Here is a 22,381-nt window from a genome sequence, read left to right as displayed (position 1 = left end):
CCAAATTCCCGTCCAGACATCCATACTTAAGTTTTTATGACGTCTCTAAATCTATTCAGGCTGATACTGGAATGATTTCTTTGAATGGTCATGGATGGTTTCCCTCGCAATCCTTTCCAATCAGAACTTGTTCTCCGATCCTCATGACCTTAGTCGACGGATCATTAAATCCTAGTCGTCCATCCTTCGTCTGCAGGCATCTTTAGTACAAATGTCTGACGTCTGCTGCTACATGATGGCATCTGCCCTCTTCACTGACGCGACTGCTACGGTCGCAGGTTCGAATCCTGCCTCGGGCATGGATGTGTGTGATGTCCTTAGGTTAGTTAGGTTTAAGTAGTTCTAAGTTCTAGGGGACTGATGACCACAGAAGTTAAGTCCCATAGTGCTCAGAGCCATTTTTGAACCTCTTCACTGATCGGCAGCCAAAAGGTCACCACAGAATCGAGTGTTTGAGGTAAACGCCACTGTCTGTGACAAGTTTGGTTCAAATGACTCTGAGCACTATGGGACTTAACATCTGAGGTCATCAGTCCGCTAGAACGAAGAACTACTTAAACCTAACTAACCTAAGGACATCACACACATCCATGCCAGAGGCAGGATTCGAACCTGCAACCGTAGCGGTCTCGCGGTTCCAGACTGAAGCGCCTAGAACCGTTCGGCCACACCGGCCGGCTCTGTGACAAGCGGTGAGCGCTCGTCGCTCATATACGTACTTGTTAAGGGCAACACGCTGCATTTCGTTCCACTATTATTTGCTTATTGCTAACTCGTTTTCAGCTTGTTAGGCTGTCATCAGGTGACAACTGGCTAGCATCTACGAAGACACAAGTGTGTAAGAAACCACAAGTTGAAAAGTAAAGATATCAACAGCTGCTCATATTCTGAGAGTATTTTCTAGGTTTTGTCAGGAAACAAGGCTATCACGCACTTGAAAAACCTTCTGGTTTTAGGGGTCGCACCACTGTCTCGTATAGCAGAGGTTGCGGATCAAGTCTCGCTTGTAACATGAGTGCGGATTTTAAAAGTTCCGTTACTGGTTTGTCTTGCGTAGATGAAGTAACACTTTCTTCAAACCGAAAGATGTTTTGAACACAGTAGATTAGAAGTGGTATGTCGTTGCCTTCCTCCAATATTTGAAGCGTCGCACCCAACCAGTTACGGGGCAACCCACGGTTTAACGTGGACTCCAAACCACGATGTCACCAGAATTTCTCATATACGCTTATCATTTCCTGACTTCCTAGGGTGAAATACATGATAAGTGACAGAAAAAAATCCTAGGAATAACGTAAGGTCATTATATAGAATACAAATAATCATGTCTGTGTTCAAAAAGGGCTATCTAGATTGCAATAATAATGCGATGGGTGTAAAACTTAAAAAGCCAAAGTAAAAATACAAGAAATGATTTTCATGTGCGATAAGTGTATGGAAAGCTTCATTTGCTTTCTGTGGAGCATAATAGAACACAGAGCTCCCGTCACAGCCGTCGACGCTCTTTCTTTAGGGAGAATGTTCAGTAAGGTCCTCTCATGTGGTGATAACAGTAGATTGTAGCAACGTGTTCCTAAAACTATCAAGCCATGACACCAGAACGCGTTTCATAATAAGAATTTTACTCGGTCTAAGAGGCTGCAGTCATGGACTGTGCGGGTGATCCCGGCGTAGGTTCGAGTCCTCCCTCGGGCATGGGTCTGTGTTTGTCCTTAGGATAATTTAAGTGAAATAGTGTGTAACCTTAGCGACTGATGACCTTAGCAGTTAAGTCCCATAAGATGTCACACACATTTGAACAAGAATTTTACTGCGGAGTGGATGAATGAATAATTGCTCCTCCAACCGCACTAAAAGTCAATTCATATCATCTGCAACAAATTCAGGCGTTTCTGAAAACTCGAAATCCAATCTCATTAGAAAAACTTCCTTCGCTAATTTTAAGCGTACAAGTAATAAGTAGCGTTAAACATCCGATGGTTCCCGTGTATTATCACAAAGAGTGGTGCCATGCTGTTACGCCATTTTTATTACTATTATATAAATAAATATAGAATTGCCGTCATTTGCATGGACTTGTAACCTACAATTACGCATATTATAGCACAATTGCAACGCTTTTTGCGAAACAGATTCGAAAATTTCCATTTTAAAGAAACCCTTACGTTTTTTGGTGTTCTCATCTGTCGTCACTCGTATTTATCATGCAGAAAGTAAAATAAAATGGAGTGTTTTCGAATTATTCGTTAGCGCTCGATTAGGGCTGTGAGCAAACGTGAGCAGTTGTACAGAAATGCAGCAATAAGACGGACATAGTTTACTGGAACTGCATAGACCTGGAGTTCGGAAAGGAGACCGGAATGATATATATACTATCTGATCAAAAGTATCAGAACGCCTATTAGTGGACATTAATATGGTGCGTGTCACCTTTATGACAGCCTGAACGCTGCTGCAATGAATATCTGTGGAACTTAGTAGCCCATAAACCAAAAGAGCCGATACCAAAGAAGATATATTGAACTGTTGAGTCTGGAGCGTCATCGATGTTCTAACTCATTCCAAACGTTTCCCATTGGGTTCAGTTCGGGATTTAGAGCAGGCCAGTCCATTTCAGGAATGTTATTGGTCACAGACCATTGTTTCACAGATATTGCTTCCTGGATGCACTGCCATGCTGATGCGAACAATCCTCGCCTCCGAACTGTTCCTCTACAGTACGTAGTACAAGCACCGTTAAATGTGTCTAATTCTTTCAGTATTTAGCGTCTTTTGTCAAGCAGAATAGGGGACCAAATACTAAGGACGAAAAACACCCACCTACCGTAACACCACCTCCTTCCTACTTCACTATTCTTACAACACATGCACATGATAGCAGGTAACGCTCCCCATGCATTCGCCAAATCCAAACCCTTCCATTGGACTACCATAAGAAACAGCGTGATTGATCACTACAAACCGCTAGTTTCCCATCATCCACTGTTTACACCACCTCAAGCGTCGCTTAGCGCTGACTGCACAAATGTGTAGTTTATGAGAAGCTGCTCGACCGTTGTACCGCATTCATTTTAAGTCTGTATACCCACAGTAGTTGGAGTGCTGGTGCACCTTGGAACTCACGAGTGTTTAGTTCCGCTGATTTAACACGATTTTTTATTGCCTCTCTCCACAATGCTCGACGATCCCTGTACATCATTACATGAGGTGTGTCTGGTCTTGGTTTAGCTTTGGTTGTTCCTTCTCGTTTTCACTTCGCAATCACATCACCGACAATTGAGTTGGGCAGGTTTAGAAGGGTTGAAACGTCCCTGATGGATTTATTACCGTGGTGACATCCAGTGACTAGTCCACGTTCGAAGTCACTAAGCTCTGCTTGCCGGCCCCTTTCTGACGTCACTGCTTCTCTACTGACAGCACAGTACTTTCCGCCTCACTTTACGCTGGCGTGTCAGTCTCTCGTTACATCGAATGGTCTGTTCCACATTACATAGGGGTGTCTGCACTTTTTGTGTGGCTTCTGTACTGTCATATACTTTCTCGAAATCATGGGACACGCTGCAGTGTCGAACAGAATTTTTAATCTCGCTGTTTCTTGATTCAACGAGTAGTTATTTCACAGGAAATTCCTAACAACGCAGTGTTGTCGATGTTTTGTGACTGAGCAGGTTTGAGTGAGTACAATCCGTATTCTAAAGACGCTGGAATGCTTATGACTCCCGGAAAAATTCAAAAATATTTTGTGAGGAAGGGAATGATCGATACATTCCGAAAACGTACCTGAATCTGTTTCATCGCTAAAAGAAAGTAGTTATATGATGTGTTACCGACCACCCAATTGCAATTCTTGTACGCAGTGTCAAGAAAAATGGTCGAATTTCTTTTAAAGCACTCCTATTTTACTGTGTTAAAAATATAAAGTGACCGTTACCATTTTTTATCGTTTGACACACACTGTGAACAGCTATGTGATTCTACGTGACTCGTTTAACGGGAAGTAATGTTATTTATGGAGTCTTCCATTACTTCTTGGTAGAACAATTTCATATTTAAGGTTGAATAACAAGTGCACTGTTTTTGTTCCGCTGATTTTTGTTTATTTCGGACTAGTTTTCGGCTTATTAGGACGTCTTCAGGAAACAACTGACTAGTGTCTGGCAGTGACACTGGTTCTTAGGTAACCAGTTACCTAAGAACCAGTGTCTCCTCCAGACGCTAGTCACTTGCTTTCCGAAGATGACCTAATAAGCCGAAAACTAGTTCGAAATAAAAATCAGTGGAACAAAAACAGTGTACTTGTTATTCAACCTTAAGAAAGGGGAGTAAATTTGCTGTCGAGCGCCGCTTGATTGGATCGAATAGGCTGCACGCCCAACAGCTGTGTAAAGCATAATGCATGACAATGGCTGTGACATTCAGCCGCTAGATAACCCGACCGTATCGCATAGCTTCTCAGTGCGACGAATCTTCTTCTTCTTCTTAATGTTCTTTTGCCTCTTCCCATTTCTACTACGGGGTCGACAATGTTATATGTGTTGAAGCATTGTTAGTCATAGGAGCTATGGCTGACGCCACCGCTCCGTCTGTAATGGAATCTGTGTACATCATCCGTCTGCATCTAGAGTAAATCTATTGTCAAGCGTGAGAAAGTTTTCTAAATGTTCGCGCGGCGTGTATCTGAGGCGAGACGCGAGTATCAGCCCGGTACTTACCTATTTCGAAGTGAGACACCGCCTAAAAACCACATCCAGACTGGTTGGCCCTCGTCGTTAATCCGCGAGGCGGATTCGATCCTTGACACCTAGCCTCCCCGTATCTCGGAGGCGGAGCTTTACAGCGTCCGTCTATACGTGAGGGTCTCAAATGCTAGAAATGATTCTTTTATTTTTTACATATTAAGTTGTCCAAATAAAAGCTCGTGATTAACGAAACAGTTAAATCTCTCTCATAAAAAAAAGGTGACGGACCATGACTAGATCCCGGAACATTCCATTTCCCACTGACCTATCCAAGGCGGCTCAGAACTCACTCTCAAGGCACCAGTTCTGCCAATGTCTCTTCGACGCAATTTCTTCCAGCAACGTTAATACCGCATGTTATGAAGAAAAGCTCCTGTGAAGTTTGGAAAGAAGGAGAGGGATCCTGGCAACTGTGTGAACGGAATGAGAGTCGTCTTTGGTCAGGTAAGTCACTAAAAACGTTGTCCGCGAAAGGCAAGCTCATAGGTTCGAATTGCGAACTGACACATATTGTTAATATGTCAGGAAGTTTATACTGTTGAACTGCATAAGAAGCGCACATTGATTTCAATATAAACCACACCGATCACAATAAGGAGGTCACTACGGTCAAGAATCTGTTACAGAAGGATAAGGACAACAGTGTCTGTCGTGAATGTGTGCCGTACGAACTACCAATAAAAGTAACTGCGAACTTTCTACAGAATAATTAAGCCCCGGATGGATTAGAGAGACATTTAGATCAGATTTAGATATCATTTGATTAGTCTTGTTATACCCAGACATGTTTCAGCACTTTCTGTACTATCTTCAGTGGGCTTTATTTATTTTCTTCCTAAAAATTATTATTACATATCAACATATTGATTTGAAGCACTTCACACGTACAAGCTGTTAGTCAAAATTTATGGTTGTTTACATATAAAGACACAAGCTATAGAGTCGAAACATTACATGTTGAATGCTTATCTTATGCTGAAAATTAACTATTTGTTCACATACTGGACATGACAATGTCATTTATTACATGCATTCTGCAGTTTCCTATGTGCAAACAACGAAACATTTTCTATTTTTCTATTTTCAGTCATTTCAGACAGAAATTCGCTGCGGCTCCCCTCCGTCGGAGGTTCGAGTCCTCCCTCGGGCATGGGTGTGTGTGTTGTTCTTAGCGTAAGTTAGTTTAAGTTAGATTAAGTAGTGTGTAAGCCTAGGGGCCGATGACATCAGCAGTTTGGTCCCATAGGAAGTTACCACCGGAAATTCGATGTATTATTTCGCGTTAGTCAGCGAGCTACTTACGGTTTTCTAATGCCATATTCTTTCGTTCCAGTTTTTGACGGCGTTAAAAGAATTATTTCTTTTGTTATTGATGTTTTTAGTTGTCACACATGCATTTGTTATATGTGCTCAGAAATACATTTCAGGTACTGTTATAGCCAGTGACCTCACCCGTTATTGCTATATCAGTTCATTTGTTTTGTTGCGTGTTTGTTTGGATAGTGGCGCGCGATTTCAAAGTATTGCTGACAGTCGGTATGTTTAGTTTGGTGTGTGCGTGTATCTTCAGTGTAGAGGGTGTTCAGTGTTATTTGGAGCGGTGGGTATATACAGTCCTACTGTTGGCGCAAATCATGTTTTATTGCACAGTGACCTATATTGGTTTAGCACATTATTTGTTTGTATTATTGATATTTGTACATGATAATTCTTTGCTGTTTTAATTCTTGGTGCGTGCTGTTACTAGTTTTAAGAATTTTAAAACCAGTTTCTGTGTTCACTGGATGATGAGTCTGTGCCGTTAGGTGATCAGCAAATGTTGTCTGCAAGTTATTACTTTTTGATGCTCTAAAATGTTTTGTATATTTGCTAGTTAAATTCCTACATGTTAGGCTCATATATACATATTGACAACACTCACAAATTGATTGGTTGATACCAGGTTGGTTATACTTATCAGTGTTGATGATTTCTCGTTACAAAAGGTGATAGATTATGCAAACTGACTATTTATGGCAGTATTTGTTGTTGCAAGGATAGATTACCACGAATGTTTCCATTTCGATGGTCTATCAGCAGCAGATGAATCCCGTGTTGTGTCTGCTGCTGAATGCATGCAGTAAATGTAAATGCCGTGTGACGAGGGCCTCCCGTCGGGTAGACCGTTCGCCGGGTGCAAGTCTTTCGATTTGACGCCACTTCGGCGACTTGCGCCTCGATGGGGATGAAATGATGATGATGAGGACAACACAACACCCGGTCACTGAGCGGAGAAAATCTCCGACCCAGCCGGGAATCGAACCCGGGCCCTTGGGATTGACATTATGTCGCGCTGACCACTCAGCTACCGGAGGCGGACAATTCAGGCAGTTATCATGCACTACAAACAATAATAGCTGCATAGTGGAAAACGAAGGCAGATAAATTTGTGTTAAGAAGCAGGTGAGGTAATGACGCAGTTTACGCTACTGCTGTTGGACAAAACGAACTGAGGTAAGTGGAAGAAAACGTAGTTACTGGAGCAAAAATACGAAGGGAACAGATAAATAGATATCGTCTAAGGACTGCATAAGTTATAGCTCTTCAGGTCGTAAGTAAACAACTGTAGAATGGATTAGCCACAATATTTAGCACCGAAGTTTGGTTGTGGGTAACCGAATCCACAGCGAATCTGTTGGTGTTTAGCAAATGTATTCATAATCACAATGCGTTTAATTAATACAGTTATAAAGTGTATGATCATCTTCAGATATCCATAGTGTTGTGAATATAGTAACTGAATGCTGCTATTAATTCTACCCAAACAGCCACAGGGCGGAAAAGAGTTTCCCTTCTATAGTTCCATAAAGTTTGTCTATTGCACACTTGATAACCACACACATTTTTGATAAGGTGCACTATAGCAGAAATGTGGTAATGCAATAAGATATACCCAATAGTATTTATTAAGAGTATGTTACAGAGTAGTACTTAACCTGATGCAATGAAATCTAAATAACTTTTCTGCTTCTAGGCAGTTTATTGTATCATCACTATGACTGAATGTTGTTAGACAAACACTTTTGATAGTACACTTACTCGATAAGCAGCGACAGCTAAGTCGGACAGTAGTCTTCAGTGGACTACACTAAGCGATCTGCAGGCACTGAAATCAACTAACTGCTGGTTTACAGCTGTGCGCCGGCCGCGGTGGCCGTGCGGTTCTAGGCCCTTCAGTCCGGAACCGCGGGACTGCTACGGTCGCAGGTTCGAATCCTGCCTCGAGCATGGATGTGTGTGATGTCCTTAGGTTAGTTAGGTTTAAGTAGTTCTAAGTTCTAGGGGACTGATGACCTAAGATGTTAAGTCCCACAGTGCTCAGAGCCATTTGAACCATATAGCTGTGCACGTCATGTTTTGGTGCCTGTCGGCGGAAGAATTTCCCTGTCCACCAGTACAAGGCGGTAGTAATTCGCCGTTGATAGCGCTCTCTATATTAGCTGACCACATTATCGGTGGACATACACGACGCTCTGGAGAAAGTGGCCGGAAGCAGAAAGAGGTCCAAGTCTATAAGCGCCATCTGGAGGCTGCTTCTTGGGTCTGAGTGTGGTGGAAGTCTCTAGCGGTATTTGTTATGTGTCTCTTACTTGGTCCACAACACACAATCTATTGGTAGATGTCGTCTAGCATTGTATCCACTGGGTGCCACAGAGCTGATGGTCGTATTTTTAAGATATTACCACACGAGAAGTAAATGCAACTGTTTTTGTTCTGCTGAACAAACACAGTGTACTTCTAATTCAACCATAAATATGGAATTGTTCTACCAAGAAGTAACGGAGGAATCAATAAGTAAGTAAATGTAACGATAATATTAAAATGGATAATAGTGGCTTGCTAGAAACAAAAGTTAGGAGACTTTACTGTAGAAGAAGCCAAGTCCCCATCCAGAAAGGCATTTTTGTTTACGGTGGTTTCCCTAAGACGCTCCATGCATATGCCGGGAGGGTTCTTTTGAAAAGTACACGGCCAGTGTCCTTCCTCCATTTCTCCGATACGAGGCTGATCTTCGTCTCTAATCACCACGCTGTCGACAACACGTAAAACCCTAATTTTTCCACCTTCCTTCGCAGTTGTTAGGACAGAAACGTGGGGTAGCCACAGTAGATGGTATTGGACATGTTAGAAATGTGATGTACAGGATGATAGGAGAAGAATGAAGGAGAGAGGTACTGCAAAGAATAGCGAATAGAAAAGTAGATCGAAAACACGCGAAGAAACGGCAGGTTGCAATGCTACAATAAAAGGCATTGAGAAATCAGACCCTAAGCCATTGAAATGGCTGCAGTGCGAAATTGTAGGTGGAGACAAATAAGCTTATCGAGGTTGTTGTTAAACATAGACCCTACGTAAAGCTGTAAGGAATCACACGAGCTAGGAAGGGATTAAAGAGAGCAATGAAGCAGCCGAAAGAGTGAGGTAAAAGAATCTTCACAGGTATAGAATGCTGCTAAAGGATTTCAGTGAATTTTTTCCACTTCCCTATTTCCACAGTAGTCTTATAGTTTTAACAAAAATACAGATAAGATCTTACTAACATCCTCTGTTTATGTAAATACAACCAAACGTCCATATATTTGACTGTGATTAGGTTCTCGTGAGGAGAAGAGGGTTACGATACCCAAAATTTTAATTTACTTAATTTAGAAAGTGCCTCGCTGGGTACCCGCCACAAAATCTTGTGCGAGGTCATTTTGTCTTAATAAAAGTCGATAGAGAGATTTTATCAGCCAGATAGAATGGCCTAATGTTATAAGAATTTACCGAGGAGGTGAACCAGGTCCAGTTGTCAGTACTGTCGAAGGTCTATCACGTCCACTCGCAGAGCGCCGGTTCCTGGTGTATTGCAGCACCGGCAGACTAACACAGCACAATATGTACATCGCTGACCGTTGAGTTCTCAGCTCCTGTGAAGCATCTGATGAAATTTCCTTAAAATAATTACACTTAAAACAGTGAGTGAACACCTTCTTTAAACGAGGTAAAACTTTACATGGATACTGAAAATAACAAAGCTGAGATACGTTGGAAGATCCATATTCACCTTCACATTTCCACTGAACTGCGAATTTCACATTCGTATGTTACTGGGAAGTACAGCGGTTCGTATTGTGTTAAGAGCTATATATCAGATCCCACGTGAAGAAGTCCGACCAAATATTTACCGATTTCCAACATTTTGCAAACGGGAAATAATTTGGTAACTTTCGATTTCGTCACGTTACATTTAACTGCGATGAACTAATCACCATCTCTTTGTCGAAGGCCGCGCGGAGTGGCCGCGCGGTTTGAGGCGTCATGTCACGGATTGCGCGGTCCCTCATGCTGGAGGTTCGAGTCCTCCCTCGGGCATGGGTGTGTGTTAGTTGTTTTTAGCATAAGTTAGTTTAAGTAGTGCGTAAGTCTAGAGACCGACGGCCTCAGCAGTTTGGTCCCTTAGGAATTCATACACATTTGAACTTTTTCCTTTTCGGAGTGCGCTGTAAGCAAATTAAACCGAGAAAGGATCCTACATGTGACTGACGAAGGCAGTCATCATATACGATTTGATTTCACAGTTTGTGGAAACAACGGGAGAATTTCGTTGATGTTTCCTACTTCGTTGCACTGACGATAGACCAAGTTACCTGTTGTCGGGTGCCTGAAAAGCATGACACTGGATTGATGTAATGTGAGACCGGGTTACCTACATTCGTTGTAAGTACAATATTTATTGATCCCTAAATTCGAGAAATAGCTAGAAAGGTAAACGTATTTACTATTGTGGAAAACAATAGGATGAATTCGAGCCTGTTGTGGATTCCTCATGGCAGATACCAATACGGTAATCCGTCAGTGATGGTCTTCCACTCACACGACACTTTCTGTTCCATGTGAGAGAGTTCAGTAATATCTGGAAACATATTGTAAAAATGAGATGCAGAGAGACAGATGAGTATCAAGACTGAATAAGGCAGTCGGTCTTGCCTCAATACAATAAGAAAGCGTCTACGACTCAATACATCGTGCTTAGTAAGAGTTAGTTGCCCTTAAATATCATACTTAACCGGGAAAAGTGAACTATTGACAATTATTCTGTTTATTGACATAAAATACTATTGATATAGAATTGTATCTTGGCAGTACACTTGGCGGTGATCACAGTCCTTTTGATTAGGTGGAAGGGAGGATGGACTTGAGAGCCAGGAATGGAATAGCAAGTACTGGCAACTGACGATTTTCAGATGTTTAAGGACTGTCTCTCTCGCCGACAGCAACTACTTGGAGCAAACAGGTTTCCACGTGCTATATGATAGCGTGCCTACAAAAGTGCACTTATCCACTAACGAAGCTTTACGGACCATTAAATATACACAAAACAGCCACATTACATGTAGCTGTGAGATAAGCTGCAGATCTTCACTTCAATGAAAATAATTTTCTTGTAACTCCGTTATCGAGGCAATCGTTGGTTTCATTATTTTTCTTCCAAAAGCTGACCTTTTCTAAATATCGATCTGGAATATCAAAAAACTCCTGTCAGGTACAATTTTGTCGAAGACAGTTATACTGGATTCAATAACTTTCGACCGAAAAAAGTAAATAAATTGTATTTCACTCTGCTAAGAGAATGCTTTCTGCAAACACACGCCGTAAAAATGCCACAGTAAGGCTTTAATCTCAGGACGAACTCCCACTATAGCACTCGGACGGCCAAATCAGTCCAGTTAAGTTTTGTGGTCGGCGTGGGCCGCTTGCCCCAAGTCAATGCGCGGAAATCACTTGAGGCACGCGAACTGCGTGGCGGCCTGGGGCCTTGTTCTCACAGGTAACACTTCCGCGTTTTGTTTAGCAGGCGACACGAAACTCGTCTACCGTTAAATATGGCACTCAGTTAACGTAACTGTGCTAGAAAATTAAATGAGATTATCAAAACCATCGTTGAGAATTGGGAACAACGACGAAATGTATCGTCGTTTTGGCAATACTTCAAGGGGTAGTGTTTGAAGTATCTTCCTCCGACTTGAGTATGAACAGTCTCATGTTTAAATTTTCAGCATAAATCATGTAAAAGACAAAAATACAAAAAACTTTGCAGCGTCTCCCGAGCGAAAAAAGAAATGTTCTTTGACAATATGTACGGCATATTAGAAAGTAAAGCCCATGTAATGTTTGTACTGAGACGTGTTCTTCAAATGCAGTGACTACTTTCTACATTGTAATTTATCCACTCTTATCATCTTTCCCTAAGCTGGTGTACTACACAATAGTAAACAAAAGCTACCAAATGTTGTGATATATTGGACACATTACATTACTGATGAGCAGTTGAGCTGACATTTTTGATCAAATGTTTGAGCAGAATGGCCGGCCGGTGTGGCCATGCGGTTCTAGGCGCTTCAGTCTGGAACCACGTGACCGCTACGGTCGCAGGTTCGAATCCTGCCTCGGGCATGGATGTGTGTGATGTCCTTAGGTTAGTTAGGTTTAAGTAGTTCTAAGTTCTAAGGGACTGATGACCTCAGATGTTGAGTCCCTTAGTGCTCAGGGCCATTTGAACCATATCTTCTTTCCCTAAGCAGGTGAACTACACAATAGTAAACAAAAGCTACCAAATGTTGTGATATATTGGACACATTACGGTACTGATGAGCAGTTGACCTGACATTTTTGATCAAATGCTTGAGCAGAGTGAAAACAAGACTCTTTATAAAGCACACAATGGGTTTGGTCCGAATTTTCATAGCCAAACGAAGGGTAGGACAAATTTGCAAAAAATATTTAATTGCTTGAAAGTAATATGGGTAATCAAGAAAAAATTCGTGATCTGAGGGAAATTTGCTCATTACATGTCGTATATCCAGCGGTGTCCGCCCCGATAGCTGAGTGGTCAGCGTGACGGATTGCCGTCCTACGGGTCCGGGTTCGATTCCCTACTGGGTCGGGATTTTTCTCCGCTCGGCGACTGGGTGTTGTGCTGTCTTCATCATCATTTCATCCCTATCCTTCGCATGGTCGTCCATCCAGAGCCGCCTTGGTCGTCCCATGGAGCCACTGGACTTATGTTTCCCCTCAAGTGCTTTCTCCAACAGTATTTACTCTTTCATACGAGTTACGTGGCTTGTCCACTGCAACTTTTTGCTCATCAGTTTCTGCAGTATTGTTGGTTGTTGCATCAGGAGGTACATTTCTTCATTCTTCCTCCTTCTCCATTCTCCTTTATCTAAGATTGGTCCCCATATCTTCCTCTTTACTCTTCTTTCGGATATTAATAGTTTTTTGTTTTCTCGTTTAGTCATCCTCTACGTATCTGAACCGAAAACGACAGCTGGGCATATCACTGTGTTATAAATTCTCATCTTAGTATTCGATGACATTGATTTTGACCTGAGCGTCACGCTGAGGGAATACGTGCCTTGCGTTCCCACTTTTATTCTTTCTTTGGTGGTAATTTCTATATTGTTGTTGCTGGTAAACCAATATCTAAGATATCTGAACTGGTGAACTCTCGTGAACGTTATACCATCTATCTCAAGAAAGTCTTGCTGCTCTTGTCTTCTTCCTAATACCATAAACTGCATTTAGTCTTGATTCACCGTTAGCTTAAACTTCTGTGCGTAGCTGTCCATTTTCTGGTACATTTCTTACAACTCATGGGTTGAGTCAGTTAGCGGTACTACATCATCTGCATATGCGAGACAGTTGAAATTACCATCCATCTGTATCCCAGCCCATTCCTACTCCTATATTCCCTTATCGCTTTCTCTCAGATGACACTGAACAGAACACGTGAGAGAGCATCCCCTTGTCTGAGACCCGTCCCAGTCTCCAAAGTTTCCGGTGTGAAACCTCGGCAAAGCATTGCTGCCCTTGACCCATCCATACAAGTTTGCACCATTCTCACTAGACACTCAGGGATTCTGAACTCACGCAGTGCATTGCGTAGGCTATTCCTGCGGACGCTGTTGTATGCACGATGAAAATCGACGAACTGACTGTAGATATCTTTATCATATTCCCAGAGTTTTTCAGACAATTGTCTTAGTGTGAAAATGTGATCTATTGTCGTCGGTTCGGTCGAAAGCCAGCTTGGTATTCCTGTATATTGTAGACTCGTTGCAGTTCCCTAGTGTTCTACCAATGAACCGAGGTCTGCCATCTGCTTTACCTACGACTGAGCCTGTGTGATTGTTCAAATGTTCAAATGTGTGTGAATTCTTAAGGGACCAAACTGCTTAGGTCATCGGTCCCTAGACTTAAACACTACTTAAACTAACCTATGCTAAGAACAACACACACACCCATGCCCGAGGGAGCACTCGAACATCGAGCGGGAGGGACCGTATGTGATTGCTCCATTATACATTTCAACAAATAACTGCACCCAGATATTCGCATGAGTTGATTGATTCCAGTTTTGACTCACTGATACTGCGGTTACAGTATATAATGTTTTCTTTTCATTTTGTGAAGTGGACAGTTTTACATTTCTCAATATTTAAAGCAAGCTGTCAGTATTTGCACCACGCTGAAGTCTTATCAAGATCTGACTGAATATTTCTGCAGATTTTTGCAGACGGTATTTTGTTACAGATATGAAGCTGTTCTTTTTATACACTGCTGTTACGATCGCCGGAGACAAATTCAGTCACTTGATGTTCAGAAACTCAACTGCATCGAGGCGTTTCGAGCAAACTCATCTTCAGAATATCAAAGGAGGCAGGGAGCTTCATACACACGGTGTGACGTCATGTAAAAGAACTGATGTTGGAACTTTCACATGGCGTCAAACCGTATTTATGAAGCTCCCTCACTCCTTTGATATTCTGAAACTGCTGAACATCAGGTGTCTAAATTTTCCCTCAAAGACCATAACAGTAGTGTATGAAAAAAGCTCCATCTCTATAAAATTGTTGCATGCACTTTATATGATGATATGTCACATCTCAGATTCGTTGCAGCTACCTTTATCACCAGCAAAAAGTTTGAGGTTACTATTAATACTGTGTGGAACGTCATTAATATACAACACGAACAGTAAAGATCCCAACGCACTTCCCTACGGCTCACCTGAAGTTATAGCAAGCAGTTAACGTTGTAAGTTACTCACATATAGATAAAGACATCAAAGCTATACCCCCCCCCCCCTCTTCTTTCCTGATATGCGCCAAACATATTTACGACCATTCCTGCTGCTCTTCTTTGTTTGTGTTCAATATCCCCTGACATTCCACGTCATTTAGGCAGAAATCCTGCAAATCTATTTCTAGATATAAAAGGCTTGTGTGTGTACGCATTGACAATCTTTTCTCCATGACCACTCACTGTCACCCACTCGTGATTGTGGCGGTAAACAGCCCCTGGTCTCCTGCTGTTAGTAAGGGAGTTTGGTTGTTGTGCGTGACAGTGGGTGAGTGTGCCGAGCGAGAATCCGCGAAATATGGAGCAATAAATCCTCCTAGGTAAAACTGTATACTCTGTGACTTCATTGTACATAATACATGTGAAAATGTGTTTACTGTTTCATTCGTGCCGCGTAATACGATGATTGCGCGGTTTTGTCATTTTGATAGCGACATGTAATACCAAATAGATCAGTTTTTAATCTCTCACCGCGTTTTCGTCAATCACGCGAACACCCTTATTATCATCTGGGTTGTCCTTCACCTTTAGATGGCTGCAGTTTCCAGTTAAATTAGCATACAGCGTGAGCATCAACAAAGCTCAGGGAGCAGACATTCAAATTCATAATGAATCATGTTCATATCACGGACGACTGTATACAGCGTGCTCACATGGTGGCTCTCCTACACATTTATTCGCTTGCAATCCGAATAAGGAAACTGCACATGTAGTCTATAAGCAAATATTGTGAAAACAAAATATTATACTTATACATATGGAATGAAAAATAAATGCCTACTGAAATAAAGTAACTTCAGTTCTTTCTCAGTTTCATTTAAATAGTATTGTATTACAATATTACGAAACTAGCAATGGCTCCGTGGTGTTACTCCCGGTTAAATATGTCGGCGTAACATAATGTTAATGCCAATATGGATGTAACAGGATGAGGATTGCATAAGCAAGTATATTCATTAAGACGGAAACGTTTAAAGTTCGTAAGTCATACATTATTTAACTATATGTAAGAACATGCATTGCTCCATGTTTCGCAGATTTTTGCCCACCCCACTCGCCTACTGCCACGCACCACGACCAAACTACCTTACTAACAGGATAACTGCATTGATAACATTATTAATGAAATATACATGTGTATGCACCTCGTATGTAGAATGGTACTCATGCCTTGTCCCATACCATGCATTCTGGCCCGGGCAACGCCGTGTTTCTCAGCTAGTGATATGTAACATAATTAGGCAAACCTTAGGACTTTATGAAACAAGTGCATACACAACTTTTTCCTTAAACATCTGGTGTTAATCTTGGTGTTAGTTGTTTACTAGCGTTCAAGAGGACGCCAAGTGTATATCCCTACGAGGCTTATAAATTTAGGTACGAAGGTAAAGAGAGAGCAGCCTGACCTCTATGCGTCCAGTAGATACACAAATAACACAGAGGACGACCGGCAGCTGTACCGGTCGCGTAGGAGAACAGCGGACGCCCGTGGGGCGCGTACTCACCAAGCAGTAGCGCCAGCAGCAGCAGCGCAACCAGCAGCGGGGACGCCCGCATGGCGAACTCAGTAGCGAGGTGCGGCTTCTGGCGTGCTGGCACCGCCTCCGAGGTCAGCCCGGCACTGGCGGCTCGCGAACGCCCAGCCGCCTTCTTATACGCCGGCTGCAAGCAGTCGCAGCGCCGCATCCTACATCATCTCCGGCGGACCGCAGATATCATCCCGTAAGGAACTACCTAACTTTGTAACCTTTCTGATGACGATGGCGCCAAGCTGCGATCTAATTGTAAACATTTCCGCCTCCTGCGGCATCTGGATGCGCACGCATACCCGAACACTAGTGCATGGCTTGGACAAAAATATGGAAATGCCGTGAGAAATGCAAGCTTGAACATAAATGCAGACGGTTGGCTGGTTTGGGGGATGGGACCAAACAGCGAGGTCATCGGTCCCATCAAGTAAGTAAAGGATGGGAAAGGAAATCGCCCGTGCTCTTTCAGAGGAACGATTCCCGCATTTGAGTGAAGCGATTTAAGGAAATCATGGAAAACCTCAGACTTCAAGATGAACATAATAATTCTAATCCCAAAGAAAGCAGGTGTTGACAGATGTGAAAATTACCGAACTATCAGTTTAATAAATCACAGCTGCAAAATACTAACTCGAATTCTTTACAGCCGAATGGAAAAACGTAGAACCTGACCTCGGGGAAGATCAGTTTGGATTCCGTAGAAATGTTGGAACACGCGAGGCAATACTGACCCTACGACTTATCTTAGAAGATAGATTAAGGAAAGGCAAACCTACGTTTCTAGCATTTGTAGACTGAGAGAAAACTTTTGACAATGTTGACTGGAATACACTCTTTCAAATTCTGAAGGTGGCAGGGGTAAAATACAGGGAGCGAAAGGCTATTTACAATTAGTACAGAAACCAGATGGCAGTTATAAGAGTCGAGGGACATGAAAGGGAAGCAGTGGTTGGGAAGGGAGTGAGACAGGGTTGTAGCCTGTCCCCGATGTTATTCAGTCTGTATATTGAGCAAGCAGTAAAGGAAACAAAATAAAAGTTCGGAGTAGGTATTAAAATCCATGGAGAAGAAATAAAAACTTTGAGGTTCGCCGATGACATTGTAATTCTGTCAGAGACAGCAAAGGACTTGGAAGAGCAGTTGAACGGAATGGACAGTGCCTTGAAAGGAGAGTATAAGATGAACATCAACAAAAGCAAAACGAGGATAATGGAATGTAGTCGAATTAAGTCGGGTGATGCTGAAGGAATTAGATTCGGAAATGAGACACTTAAAGTAGTAAAGGAGTTTTGCTATTTAGGCAGAAAAATAACTGATGATGGTCGAAGTAGAGAGGATATAAAATGTAGACTGGCTATGGCAAGGAAAGCGTTACTGAAGAAGAGAAATTTGCTAACATCGAGTATTGATTTAAGTGTCTGGAAGTCGTTTCTGAAAGTATTTGTATGGAGTGTAGCCGTGTATGGAAGTGAAAGATGGACGATAAATAGTTTCGACAAGAAGAGAATAGAAGCTTTCGAAATGTGGTGCTACAGAAGAATGCTGAAGATTAGATGGGTAGATCACATAACTAATGAGGAGGTATTGAATAGAATTGGGGACAAGAGGAATTTGTGGCACAACTTGACAAGAAGAAGGGACCGGTTGGTAGGACATGTTCTGAAGCTTCAAGGGATCACCAATTTAGTACTGGAGGGCAGCGTGGGGGGTAAAAATCGTAGAGGGAGACCAAGAGATGAATACACGAAGCAGATTCAGAAGGATGTAGGCTGCAGTAGGTACTGGGAGATAAAGAAGCTTGCACAGGATAGGGTAGCATGGAGAGCTGCATCAAACCAGTCTCAGGACTGAAGACCACAACAACAACATGGAAAACCAAAATCAGGGTGGGCGGACACGAGTTTGAACTATCGTCCCTCTTAGTGCGAGTCCAGTGTGCTAACCACTGCGCCACCTCGCTCGCTACATGCAGATTCCTGACTAGCCTACAGGTGGCGCCGTTGCATTTGACCACGAACTACACCTATGTGATTCCTCAAAACATTGCAAATGTCAGTGTTCCGTACAGCTGTGAGCGCATTACGCCGGAGGTCAAATTGTTGGTGCTCGTCTGGTGGGTGCTTCCGTATCCAAAGAAGCCAAAGTGTTCGGTGTTCCGAGAGGCGCTGCATCGAAGATTTGCACCGCGTACCGGGGAAGAGTAAAAACATCGTCCGCTGCGTTACAACACGGACGAAAGTGTGCTGAGCGAACGTGACGGATGATCATTGAATAAGATGTTTTGAAATATAACGGGTCTAGGGCTGCAAAAGTCACTGCAGAGAAAAAACTACGAAGGTGGCTTCATAACCAGAGAATTCCAGGGCGATCCAGCCGCCCAAAACCACTCATTAGTAATGTAAACGCGCTAACAGGAGAACGTGATGCCGAAGGCATAAAACCTGGACTATGGAGCAATGGGAGAATGTTATTTGGTCAGATGACTCTTGTTTCATCCTGTTTCCAACTCCTCGCCGATTTTACGTCCCAAGAATGAAACATGGCAGGGCTTCGTTGATGATTTGGGCAGCCATATCGTGGTATTCTAAGGGCCCCACGGTTACTGTGCAAGATCGCATTACTGCCAAGGATTAAGTGGCCATTTTGGCTGTTCAGGTCCAACCCTTGGTGCAATGTGTTCCAAGGCGACCGGACCCCTATTCACACAGCTTTCATCATCCAGGATTGGTTTTGTGGATACCAGGATGAATTGTCGCAGCCCCCCTAGCCACCCACCACAGTCAGCAAATCTTAACATTAATGAGCCTTTGTGATCTACTTTCGACTGAACGGTTCGTGAGGGAGGGGTGGAAGGGGATGTCGACAGGAGGGGCATCGGGTCGCGCTTTAAATTACCCATACCAAATCAGTTGATAACCATGCCGACCCTATACCGATGCGGGACAAAGCCGCAAGAATAAGAAACCTCAATCAGTAATATGTGTCGAGCCATTTCAGGGCTCCCATTCATTTTTCACATTTTTAAATATCGCAACAACAGAAACATTAAATTAAGACTAGTGTGTGGTTCGCACTTCACAAACAGGTGGACGGGCAGTAGAAAGTTCCAGTGGCTTGTCATTCCCCCGTATTACCACCTTCAATTATAATCGTCCGATCTACAAGGTTGGTATTTTTCACAACTGCAGCTCAGAATACAGAGGGTGAGTCAGGAGGAAAGGTACATGCTTTGAAGGGTGATAGTATTAGTGATTCTGAATAAAAAAAACTTCATGTGGACATATACCATGTTCCGAATGGTTTCTGAGATAGTACACCTTTAATGTGCATTGTCATTCATTTTCTGTATTATTCAAATATTGCCATTGTTTACAACGTACCACAGTAGTGTAGAGGGAGCTGAGACGTGTCAAGTCGGGCAAGTACCTGAAATTAGCCTATAAAAAGTACCTAAGCTACACCGCCTGAGCATCGCAAGGAATTTTATTGTCCTCGCGCTCTCTTGGTGCAGACAATTAGTCCTAGAGAGAAAAATGAATAGAATTTTCTTTTGCAGGAAAAGTAATGTAGTTCAATTTTGTACCACGAAAGGTTTTCGCTGGAGAGTCCGGTATTCGAGTTATTCAAGCATAACGTACAGAAGTGATATTAAATGTGTTCCGTCTTGGAAACACTCAAATAATGCACCTTTACTCCTGCCTCGCACTGCATATGGTCCCAAAAATAAACTGCGGGTGTTACAATATCCATCGCCATGTGAGAACGTTTTGAAAGTCTACCCTTTCGGCTACTCAGTTGTACCAGTATTTCATATAATGTGTGGATCTTTGCGCTACACACGACACAATTACACAGGGTGTATAATAATTAATACAGAAAACTGAGTTAGATGAAAGTCCACGGTAACATAAGCAAAAACATTCCAGTAAACATGGGTCCACTAATTAATGGTTTGCGAGATAACTGAGGTGAGTGGTTACTAGCCATCAACGACGTCAGTATGAAACTTTTTCCTAGTTAGTACAGAAGTATTCGAAACATAAATTTTCCCATATAGTTTCCATTTAACTGGCCTAAGTTAACAAGAATCGCAGAACTACTTCGGCACCTACATGTTACAATTTATAGCGCGCCTATACCTGTTGAGTTCCGTGTTTCAACCTCACAAATGCTAATTATGAATTCTTAAAAACATTCCCGCAACATCTTATAAATCCTGACAAGAATGTAAAATCTGCTGTTACATTTCTTCAACAGTGCCAACAGAGGTGTTGTACACTTCACTTCCCAGATAATTCCAGACAGCAGAATCCAGAGGATTGATCTTGAGGTCAAGGTACAAGCCGTACTCGACCTATTCACCTTCGACCATACTGGTGCCTCAGATGTCGTATTACATCAGCAGTCCCATCACGCAATTACCTCATTCTTCAGCGTTGCACAAGGGGAACATCCTGAAGCTATCCTTGAAGATTCCGTCGCAGGTACAGAAAGTATCCACGGCTTTCAGATTTTCTTTGAAGAACGTGTGACCCAATGGGCCAATTAGCTAGTGCCCTTGACGACAAACACAATGGGAAATGTTCCTGATTTGATCGCTCATGAAGAGCATGTGGGTCCACGTCAGATTTGAGCCTAATTAGACCGGGACTTAATGAAAAAGATTATACTTCAAATGCTTTTCTTCTAACTGGGCTAACATTTCATAGTGAAGTTCGTGGTGTGGCGGCTTGTTAGCTGACACAAATTTACCGGAACGTTTTTGCTTCTAAATTCGTATATTCAACTGCGTCAGTTTTCGCTACTAACTGTGATATATCCTGTACATACTCTAAGAAAAAAATAACCGAACTCCACGGAGGAATCAACAGAATGGGACGGAAATCGGTACATTTGACGTACATGTACAGATAAACAAATGATACAACTTCAGAAAGCTTGGATGATTTATTAGAGACAGAAAACTTCACAAATTGAGCAAGGCAATAACACACTGGTCCACACCTGGCCGTTACGCAAGCAGTTACTCTGCTAGTCGTTGACTGACTGAATTGTTGGATGTCATCCTGAGGACAATCATGTAGAATTCTATCCAACTGGTGGGTTAGATCGTCAAAATCCCGAGCTGGTTGGAGGGCCCTGCCCGTAAAAAAGTTCTCAATTGTAGAGAGGTCCGGGGGCCTTTCTGCGCAAGAAAGAGTTTGGCAAGGACGATGACAAACGGCAGAAACTCGCTCATACTGAAATGTAAGCTCAAGATTGCTTGCCAGGAGGGGCAACAAAACGTAGTGTGGAATATCTTCGACGTACCGGTGTGCTGAAAAGGTGCCGTGGATGACAGTCGGAGTCGTGATATGAAAAGAAATGGCATCCAAAAGCATCAATCCTGGTTGTTTGGCCATACAGCGTATGGGTAGCGCTATTAGAAAAAAATGATTATATCACATTAGGCCTAAAATTTGAGAAATTACAAACAAAACATTAATAAACGCTTATTAATTGCAGATGATATACTGAAGGCAATAAGTACATTTGTACTGCAAATACCGGACTTGTAAACACTATTCTTCATGTTAATATTTTTGTCAAGAGATCTTTCACGCGTCTAGCAATATGGGGTGGAGCGCCATCCTGCATAAACATCGTACGTTCCAGCAGATGTTTTCAGCCAAGCTGGGGATGATGCGATTCTGTAACATATCGGCGTACCTCTCACCCGTAACGGTAGCAGTTAAAAAACCAGAATCACGCATTTCCTCGAAGATAAAAGGCCCGATAACTGTAGATGTGGTAAATCCAACCCATACCGTGACTTTCTCGTCGTGCAATGGAGTTTCCACGACAGTTCTAGGATTTTTGGTAGCCCAAATTGTGCAGTTGTGGGCGTTGACAGACTCTCGGAGCGTGAAATGAGCTTCGTCGGTCCACAACACGTTACTCAACCAATCG

The 22,381-nt window shown here is 42.5% G+C and overlaps 1 long non-coding RNA gene across 1 annotated transcript in view; it reads right to left on the bottom strand.

The window, feature by feature from the left end:
• LOC124803695 overlaps positions 1-16,522 on the bottom strand; it is a 254,035-nt gene extending 237,513 nt beyond the window's left edge. The window contains exon 1 of the long non-coding RNA XR_007017232.1: positions 16,409-16,522. This is a non-coding gene — a long non-coding RNA (uncharacterized LOC124803695). The remainder of the gene's footprint in view (positions 1-16,408) is intronic.
• Positions 16,523-22,381: the final 5,859 nt, after the last annotated feature.

This window comes from Schistocerca piceifrons, chromosome 1 (genome assembly GCF_021461385.2).
Source record: "Schistocerca piceifrons isolate TAMUIC-IGC-003096 chromosome 1, iqSchPice1.1, whole genome shotgun sequence".
NCBI lineage: Eukaryota > Metazoa > Arthropoda > Insecta > Orthoptera > Acrididae > Schistocerca > Schistocerca piceifrons.
The sequence above is the reverse complement of the archived record's forward strand: the minus strand, read 5'-3'. Positions and strand labels throughout refer to the sequence as shown.